At 42.2% G+C, this 9,572-nt stretch overlaps 1 pseudogene; it reads right to left on the bottom strand.

Annotated features, from left to right (window-relative positions):
• Positions 1-329: 329 nt before the first annotated feature.
• LOC139028173 (general transcription factor II-I repeat domain-containing protein 2A-like) lies at positions 330-1,329 on the bottom strand (annotated as a pseudogene).
• Between the last annotated feature and the right edge of the window lie 8,243 nt (positions 1,330-9,572).

The following is a 9,572-nucleotide window of genomic DNA, read 5'->3' as shown; positions in this document are numbered from 1 at the left end:
GGCCACACCAGATACTGACTGTTACTTTTGATTTTGACCCCCACCCCTTTGTTCAGGGACACATTATTCAATTTCTGTTAGTCACATGTCTGTGGAACTTGTTCAGTTTATGTCTCAGTTGTTGAATCTTGTTATGTTCATACAAATATTAACACATGTTAAGTTTGCTGAAAATAAATGCAGTTGACAGTGAGAGGACGTTTCTTTTTTTGCTGGGTTTAGGTTGACACAAACAGTGCAAACATCCTCTGAGCATGACTCCTAATCTTTGGAAAGTTTTGTTAATCGAGAGATGCATAGAACCTCGTCAGTGACACTGTTTTGAATATTTATCCAATCACTGCATCAGACTGAAGATTGATAAGCTCAAGTTGCAGGTCAGTGGGAGCGTTATACACAGTGAAGGTGAAAGGAGAGGAAACCAACACCATGTCATTTTCCACCACTTTGAAATCCTCAAAACGATGAGAAAACTCACAGTTCAAAGCACACAGCAGTGATGTATACTTTTCCCGCTGGTCATCTGATAGGGAACAGACTAGTAGTGTCGGAAGGTGGGTGAGATTAATGGCTTCTACTTGGCGGGTCAGGAGGAGCAATTTTCCCTTGAAGGCTTTGACAAGGATGTACATCTGATGTGCAAAAAGGCCCTTCCCTTATAGTTTGGAATTCAGTTCATTCATGAGGGCCATGATGTCCACGGTGAAGGCAAAATCAGCCAACCATTCTTTATCTTGCAGTTGAGGGAAATCCATATATTTTCCTTTCATTTGCAAAAACTCAGCAATCTCTGACTTCAGGTCCCTCACCCTTTTAAGCACCTTCCCCAAACTCAGCCCTCTGACGTTTGTGTGGTAGGAAAGATCTGCATGACATGACTCTGTCTCATCCAACAGTGAGACAAACTGCCTGTGGTTTAAAGATTTTGCTCTTAAAGTTTACCACTTTAGTGACTGTATCCACAACATGGCTCATTTTCAGAACACACTTACAGAGCATCTCCTGATGAATAATGTAATGCAGGAAAATAATTTTCTGATCTGGGTTCAGCTCAGCCACTTGATCTTGTATCCTTTTCAAAAGGCCAACGTTTTTTCCTGTCAGGTTTGGGCAACCATCAGTGGTCACACTGGATAACTTTTCAAAACTCAGTCCCAGCTTTGCCACACACTTATTAACCTCCTCCAATAAATCTTTCCCTGTGGTTGTGCTGTTCATTGACTGCACTGAAGCAAGGTCCTCTGTAATTTCAAAGTCTGGCGTTATGCCTCGTAACAATATCAACAACTGCGCTGTGTCACGTGCATCACTGCTCTCATCCAGGGCCATGGAGAAAAGGTGAAATCCTTTACTTTGTCTTTCAACTGTTGTTCCATATTCTCTGAGATGTCCTCAACACGCCGTGTCACTGTTCGTTTTGACAGGGAAACATTTTCAAACAGTTCTTTCTTGTCGGGGCAAAGTATTGCTGCAGAGTCAATTAAACATTATTTAGTGAATTTGCCCTCAGCGAATGGCTTGCTATGTTTAACAATTTTGTGGGACAGTACACAGCTAGCTCTCACAATTCCGTCGTTTACTGAATGCAGTTTTGTGAAAAGTCCTTGCTGCTTTTGCAACTGAGAAAGCAACTCTTTCGATGCACTTGCCCTCTGCTCAGAAGACATATTCCTATATTTCTCTGCATGCTTTGTCTGGAAGTGTCGGGACAAGTTGTAGTCTTTCAAGACAGCGATTCTCTCTTTGCACACTAAGCACACAGCTTTCCCTGATACCTCAAATTAATATTTCGATGTCCGCTCTTGCTGGAACACCCTACGTTCATTCTCTACTTTCCTTTTCTTTGAAATCTTTGAAAAACACATTTTTGCGCAATTTCTAGCAAGCTACTATTTGTAACTGTGACGTGTGGGTCAACCTGTCAGTCACTGTCTGTCCTCATTCAGTTGTTATTTATACGTGTCTTCAAAATAAATATCCCACAAGCGGTGGGAGTATTCATTGGGCTTTTAATTTGAATAACAAATGASCTTTTCAAAACTTTACTATTGCAAATCGACTAAGCTATATGGAATTGTTTTAAAAAGGTCATACCAAGGATCATTTTGCTATTTGACTTTTGATTTTTAAGACCCTTGAAGTATAAAAAAATATATACMAAAATTATTTGACGTTTTTATTTGGCCTGTTATTAGCCCATACAAACAATTACAAAAAAGGAAGCTTGCTCTGAAGTGTYTGTCCTATAACTGAGAGATATAAGACAGATCAGGAAACATTAAAAAAATATTTAACAAAAACTATTTAACCCCTTATTTTTGGCACTAAACAGTCTCCAGATACAGTATACTTCCATAATTTTTTATCAACTGGTACAGGGGGACCTTCAGATGAGTCGTGAGGCCTGTGGGCATCCTAGAGCAAAACAACCAACATGTACTGTACGTGTTCGTGAGATTCTTGCGACATTTGCGAATGCTGTAGATTGAGACTCATCCAATGCAAAATACAGATATCTCTAGCTTAAACTGACTGATTGTTATGTTAATTASATTTCTGCGGGGGCGCCCTTAGRGGGTTAACTGTGCAACCATTGGAAATAAGGTTGCATGATTATACATAAGGGTTCAATAGGATACACATTTGTAAGTGCATTTATAAACGGTTAATAGCTGGATGTAAATAGTGGCTCACTATTTGGCAAGCACTGACTGGCTATCGCACTGTTTTGACCCATTTATTAATAGTTTATAATGCATTTGCAAATGATTACATAACCGTTAATAACAATTACAAACCCTATATAAACCCTTTACAAATGGCACCTTACTGTAAAGTGTTATCGCCGGCTCTGACTATATGTGTTGTACATTTTGCAGACTAACCGCCCTAATTAACCAGTCAATAAACTGTATTTTTTTTGAAAAGTAAAATTACGTGACAAAATAGAAATGAACGGTAATTTTTCATAGAGTTTAATGAAAGCATGCAACAATAGCAAGCCTATTGTCTTACAGTTAAAAGGCTCACAAAACTTCATTTTCAAATATTTCACAAAATGCAATTCCTGGGAAAACACTGTTCTAAACAGGACACCAAATGTGAGCGGTTCCACATGTTAGAAACTTAGAAAGAGGATGAATCAAAAAGGATGGGTTTCTATTATGACTAGGATTGTGCCTTTGGCTTCTGGACAAYGAAAGAAAGTTGTTATGCAAAGTGGTAGGTGATGCACTGATAGCCTGCCTACCATTGACTATAGCCTATGCACTCGAATGGTGAATGTGAGGCGTGTCTGAATTATAAATTGAGATTAAGACTTAAAATAGTAGCTAGCTCTTTTTAATCGTGGCCATCAAAACCGTTTTGAACACTCGATTGCAATTAGAATTGTTATTTGTTGCGCAATGACTGGGTTTATAAAAGCACGTTTCACTCCAGTACCAGGTGATAGGCCATTCCACTCCTCAATCCTCACTGTATGCTGTGTACTTGTGATAAATAAGAAACATGACAACTAATGAAAATACACTCACAACAATTTAATTTAACCAAATTATGCAAATTACCTATACAGTGGGGAGRACAAGTATTTGATACACTGCCGATTTTGCAGGTTTTCCTACTTACAAAGCATGTAGAGGTCTGTAATTTTTTATCATAGGTACACTTCAACTGTGAGAGACGGAATCTAAACAAAAATCCAGAAAATCACATTGTATGATTTCTAAGTAATTCATTTGCATTTTATTGCAACAGCTGGTGCACGATACCTAAGGAAGTCTGGAGCCATTGCTCGGCTGAGGTAGAGTTTTTCATGATAAGCTGCAGACCACATTAACTACCGAGAGAGTTTTCATCTATATTCTTTGTAGCTGTTTTACATACCACCACAGTCCGAGGCTGGCACCAAGATAGCATTGAAGGAGCTGTATTCCGCCATAAGCAAACAATAAAATGCTCACCCAGAGGCGGCGCTCCTAGTAGCCGAGGACTTTATTGCAGGGAAACTTAAATCAGTTTTACCTAATTTCTATCAACATGTTAAATGTGCAACCAGAGGGAAATGAACTCTGGACCACCTATACTCCAYACACAGAGATGCATACAAAGCTCTCCCTCGCCCTCCATTTGGCAAATCTGACCATAATTCTATCCTGATTCCTGCTTTCAAGCAAAAATTAAAGCAGGAAGCACCAGTGACTAGATCAATAAAAAAGTGGTCAGATGAAGCAGATGCTAAGCTACAGGACTGTTTTGTTAGCACAGACTGGAATATGTTCCGGGATTCCTCCAATAGCATTGAGGAGTACACCACGTCTGTCATTGGCTTCCTCAATAAGTGCATCGATGATGTTGTCCCCACACTGACCGAACGTACATACCCCAACCAGAAACCATGGATTACAGGCAGCATCCGCACTGAGCTAAAGGCTAGAGCTGCCACTTCAAGGAGCGGGACTCTAACCCGGAAGCTTATAAGAAATCCCTCTATGCTCTCCGACGAACCATCAAACAGGCAAAGCATCAATACAGGACTAAGATCGAGTTGTACTACACCGGCTCTGACGCTCGTCGGATGTGGCAGGGCCTGCAAACCATTACAGACTACAAAGGGAAGCACAGTCGAGAGCTGCCCAGTGACACGAGCCTACCGAACGAACTAAACTACTACTATGCTCGCTTCGAGGCAAATAACACTGAAACATGCATGAGAGCACCAGCTGTACCAGAAGACTGTGTGATCACGCTCTCCGCAGCCGATGAGAGTAAGACCTTTAGACAGGTCAACATTCACAAGGCCGCAGGGCCAGACGGATTACCAGGACGTGTACTGCGAGCATGCGCTGACCAGCTAGCAAGTGTCTTCACTGACATTTTCAACCTCTCCCTGTCCGAGTCTGTAATACCAACATGCTTTAAGCAGACCCCCATAGTTCCTGTGCCCAAGAACACTAAGGTAACCTGCCTATATGATTACCGACCCGTAGCACTCACGTCTGTAGCCATGAAGTGCTTTTTTCTAACACTCAACACAGGGTTCCCTCAGGGGTGTGTGCTCAGCCCCCTCCTGTACTCCMTGTTCACTCATGACAGCACGGCGAGGCACGACTCCAACACCATCATTAAATTTGCCGATGACACAACAGTAGTAGGCCTGATCACCAACAACAACGAGACAGCCTATAGGGAGGAGGTCAGAGACCTGGCCGTGTGGTGCCAGGACAACAACCTCTCCCTCGATGTGATCAATACAAAGGAGATGATTGTGGACTACAGGAAAAAGAGGACCGAGCACGCCCCCATTCTCATCGACGGGGTTGCAGTGGAGCAGGTTGAGAGCTTCAAGTTCCTTGGTGTCCACATCACCAAAAAACTAACATGGCCCAAGCACACCATGACAGTCATGAAGCGGGCACGACAAAACCTATTCCCCCTCAGGAGACTGAAAAGATTTGGCATGGGTCCTCAGATCCTCAAAAGGTTCTACAGCTGCACCATCGAGAGCATCCTGACTGGTTGCATCACTGCCTGGTATGGCAACTGCTCGGCCTCCGACCGCAAGGCACTACAAAGGGTAGTGCGAACGGCCCAGTACATCACTGGGGCAAAGCTTCCTGCCATCCAGGACCTCTATACCAGGCGGTGTCAGAGGAGGGCCCTGAAAATTGTCAAAGACTCCAGCCACCCTAGTCATAGACTGTTCTCTCTGCTACCACACGGCAAGCGGTACCGGAGCACCAAGTCTAGGTCCAAGATGCTTCTAAACAGCTTCTACCCCCAAGCCATAAAACTCCTCAACATCTAGTCAAATGGCTACCCAGACTATTCACATTGCCCCCCCCCCTCTCCCTACCACTGCCACTCTCTGTTGTCATCTATGCATAGTCACTTTAATTAACTCTACCTACATGTACATACTACCTCAGCTAACCACTGCCCCTGCACACTGACTCCCCCTGTATATATATATATATTTTTTTACATTTCTCCTCTTTAATTACTTGTTACTTTTATCTCTTATTCTTATCCATATTTTTTGAAAATGCACTTTCGGTTAGGGGCTCGTAAGTAAGCATTTCACTGTAAGGTTGTATTCAGCGCATGTGACTAATAAAATTTGATTTGATTTGATTTGAGATGGTTAAGCATGACCAGTCAAATGTATTTTCAGTGGCTAACCAATTTAATGGTTAAATGTTAACGTCCTTAATGTGTTTGTATGGATGTGGGTACACAGATCTACAAGCCACTGCAGCCCTTCATGATGTTCTGATTTTTTGTGGCCCCCTTCCCCATAAAAGTTGCCCATCCCTGACCTAAAGTGACTGAAAAAAGCCCCCCAGTGTATACACAAGTTCTTGGCCCACAGTTCAGGAGCCTATTGAAAGAGCCTATCCCCTCCATCTGCGGCATGCCGGCAGGCATCCTCCTGAATTCCAGTCCCTTTGTTTGCCGAGCAACATTATTGAGTCTTCCGTCGACTTGACATCCTTGGAAAGTCTGCCTTGCTTCTCACACCTGCTGCCCAGGCCTGCTGGAATTCCTTCATGACGGCCGTAAAGGATGTGTCGCCTGGAAAATGCGGGCCGCTAAGAGACCTGCAAGGTAACGCAGGGTAAGTCGAGGAAGTGGTGAAGAATGTCAACCTGGTCATTGACTCCGCATCTCCACATCCACCCGGGGCAGCCAAGAATTCAAGTATTGTTTCAACTGCTGAAGTGATCCATCACTGATATTGAGCACCTGTAGACTTAATATAAACCTTCTTTCCCCCATTGTTTGCGGTTTTTACCCTTGTTTTGACTGGCGCCCCGAGGTCAAAAGGTGCGATGACTGGCACCTTTTGATGACTGAAGTGTGACACATTGAAGTTGTGGTTAATGTATGAATGTAGGGAGAAATGTTTTTCAGTAGAGAAGAGTGGGTCGAGTTCAATTGCCAAACCTTTTGATCTGACTGCAACTGGTACGCATAGTTAAAGGGCCAATCAGCAATTGAAACAATAACTAAGTGTATTCCCCACACAGGAGGCTGCTGAGGGGAGGACGGCTCATAATAACAGCTGGAACGGAGCAAATGGAATAGTATGTGTTCGATACCATTCAATGTATTGTTTTCCAGCAATTACTATGAGCCTGTCCACCCAAATGAAGGTGCCACCGCTCATTGCTTTAGCATAAAAGATGGCTTCTCAAGAGGGGAAAAAAATAAGAATATCGAACATTAAGCTAAAAAGAAGGCAGCTATGAATAAGTATACTGACATAGAAGTTTTGAAGAAAATACTGGTCGGACTCGGATCAGGGGAGTGATTTGGACAACAAGGATTTTTCGACCCGGCCGACGAAGATTGCTTTCTAGAAGGATTGGAACCACTTTTTGATCCGTAAGTAAATTATTTTCATGATTTTATATAGCTTACTCTATAAGTTGTCTGCTTTTTGTGCTTTGGATTTAGTTGACATAGGCCTATGTAACAAGTCATTTCAATGTTATATCATTCCAAAGTAGTTATTGTCTGTGTTTCATATTAGTTCACTGTTTGCTGTTCTAAGTTTCATCCTTAACTTTGGAGAGGCCACTAAACTCTAATGGCCATTGTTGATTTATCTGCCTTTGTCTCCAAGGTATTACTGTTTGCATTGTGTGTGTCCTTCACACCTTCTATGTGAGTCACTGTACAGATAAAGTTTAGGCTTGGTGTTTTTACTTTACAGTAATGTCGTTTTGTAAATTCTGTCAACTGTAATTCTGTGTGTCTTACAACAATATATCTCTTTATTTTATTCACCACAGAGTGGAGGATGCAGAGGCTTGGATGATGACGTTTGGGAGCCTTCCCCAGTAAGCGCCCCCGCCGGTCAAGGTCTTCCACCACCCAGTGCTATATCAATCACCCCGTCTGATGGTTCTACATCCACTTTTCAGAGACCTCTTGAAAAAGAAAATAGGGTCTTGTGGCACCATTCGTCCTAACAGAATCGGTTTCCCCAAGACCAAGCTAAACGACATGACAAAGACAGCGGAGATGGGGACCATACGTTGGATCAGGACTAACAAGCTACTTTTTGTGAAATAGAAGTACACTAGGTAAGTAACCATTCTCCCCACACAGCATACGGCATTCAATAACAACCATGTCTCAAGGAGGGTGAAAAGGAAGAATGTCCCCATTCTGTGAAGGACTACAATGCCAGCATGGGAAGTGTCAACCTATCTGACRCTCTGATAAGCTACTAGCAGGTCCTCCACAAGACCAGGAAGTGGGATAAGAMATTTTTTTCACCACTTTGTGGACATTGCTACAGTAAATGCTTTAATTTTACACAAGCAGATGGCCAAAGTGAAAGATCAAACCCCACTCTCCCAGTTGGCCTTCGGACACTTTGGAGAGTTTGAAAGGACACTTGAATGTACCCTGGATACCCCATAACACCACCACAATGTTTGAGGGAGGTTGATATGGTAGAAATTGTGTTTTTATACTGAACAAATAGCATTCAGGGATTGCAAATATGKAATAGCGCTGGAATGATCAAATGTACAGACATATGACACTTGGAAACGTCCCGTGACCACACCTGACACCACTTACTAAAACATCTGCCCATTTCTAGTTGTTAGGTCTATCAATCCCATTTTTTTATAATATTGTTCATATGTTGTGGGAGCCATCGGTTTCCAGCTCTGGGCATCAATAATTCACTTATAGCTTGTCAATGAAAGATGAAAAAAAAATATATGAAAAATAAACAAACAAAAAACAGTTATTTCGTGTGTGCTTGATCTGGTGTATTCAGAGCTATGTAACTTCTATCTATCTTCTGATCATTTTCGTCATAATCTCCCAGATGTTTTCTTTCCAAATATACCAAGTTTTGGCATGTCAGAATCATGTAATTACACATGAATAGCAGTTACTTTTGTGTATGTCTATTTAGGAGGTTTAGGAGATCCAGCGCAGGGCTCCAGACTAATGGTTCCCCCTAATGGCACTGGTGCCACTAACCTTTTCAATTGGTGGCACCAGCCCATGATTTGGTTGTACCCCTCCAAAAAATGTGCGGCCTCACGCGATAGATTTAACCTTTATTTAACTACAGTAGGCAAGTCAGTTAAGAACAAATTCTTATTTACAATGACGGCCTACCCCGGACAACGCTGGGCCAATACAATGCTCAATAAGACGTGTAATAGACTACTGAGAAGGTATTCAATAAATACATTTTTACATATAATGTCCAAGAAGGAATGCATGATTCAAGATATCACCTAATCCAGGGATTGTCATGGATTTKGGGTTTGGGTGCAATTAAGGCTTTTCTTAAAATAGGGCTCCAGAATTGTTGGTTCATAGATGAATTTGCATTCATCTGTATGTGCACTATTATGAGCTACCTCCTATGGGGGTGGACCATTCTTGATACACACAGGAAACTGTTGAGTGTGAAAACCCCAGCAGCGTTGCAGTTCTTGACACACTCAAACTGTCACATACTACCATAGCCAGTTCAAAGGCACATTGTTGATTGCTGATTCACCATCTGAGAAAGTGGGAACTATTGGGAC

The sequence above is a fragment of the Salvelinus sp. IW2-2015 genome, linkage group LG8 (assembly GCF_002910315.2).
Source record: "Salvelinus sp. IW2-2015 linkage group LG8, ASM291031v2, whole genome shotgun sequence".
Lineage (NCBI taxonomy): Eukaryota > Metazoa > Chordata > Actinopteri > Salmoniformes > Salmonidae > Salvelinus > Salvelinus sp. IW2-2015.
Note: the sequence above shows the minus strand (reverse complement) of the source record. Positions and strands in the feature narration are given on the sequence as shown.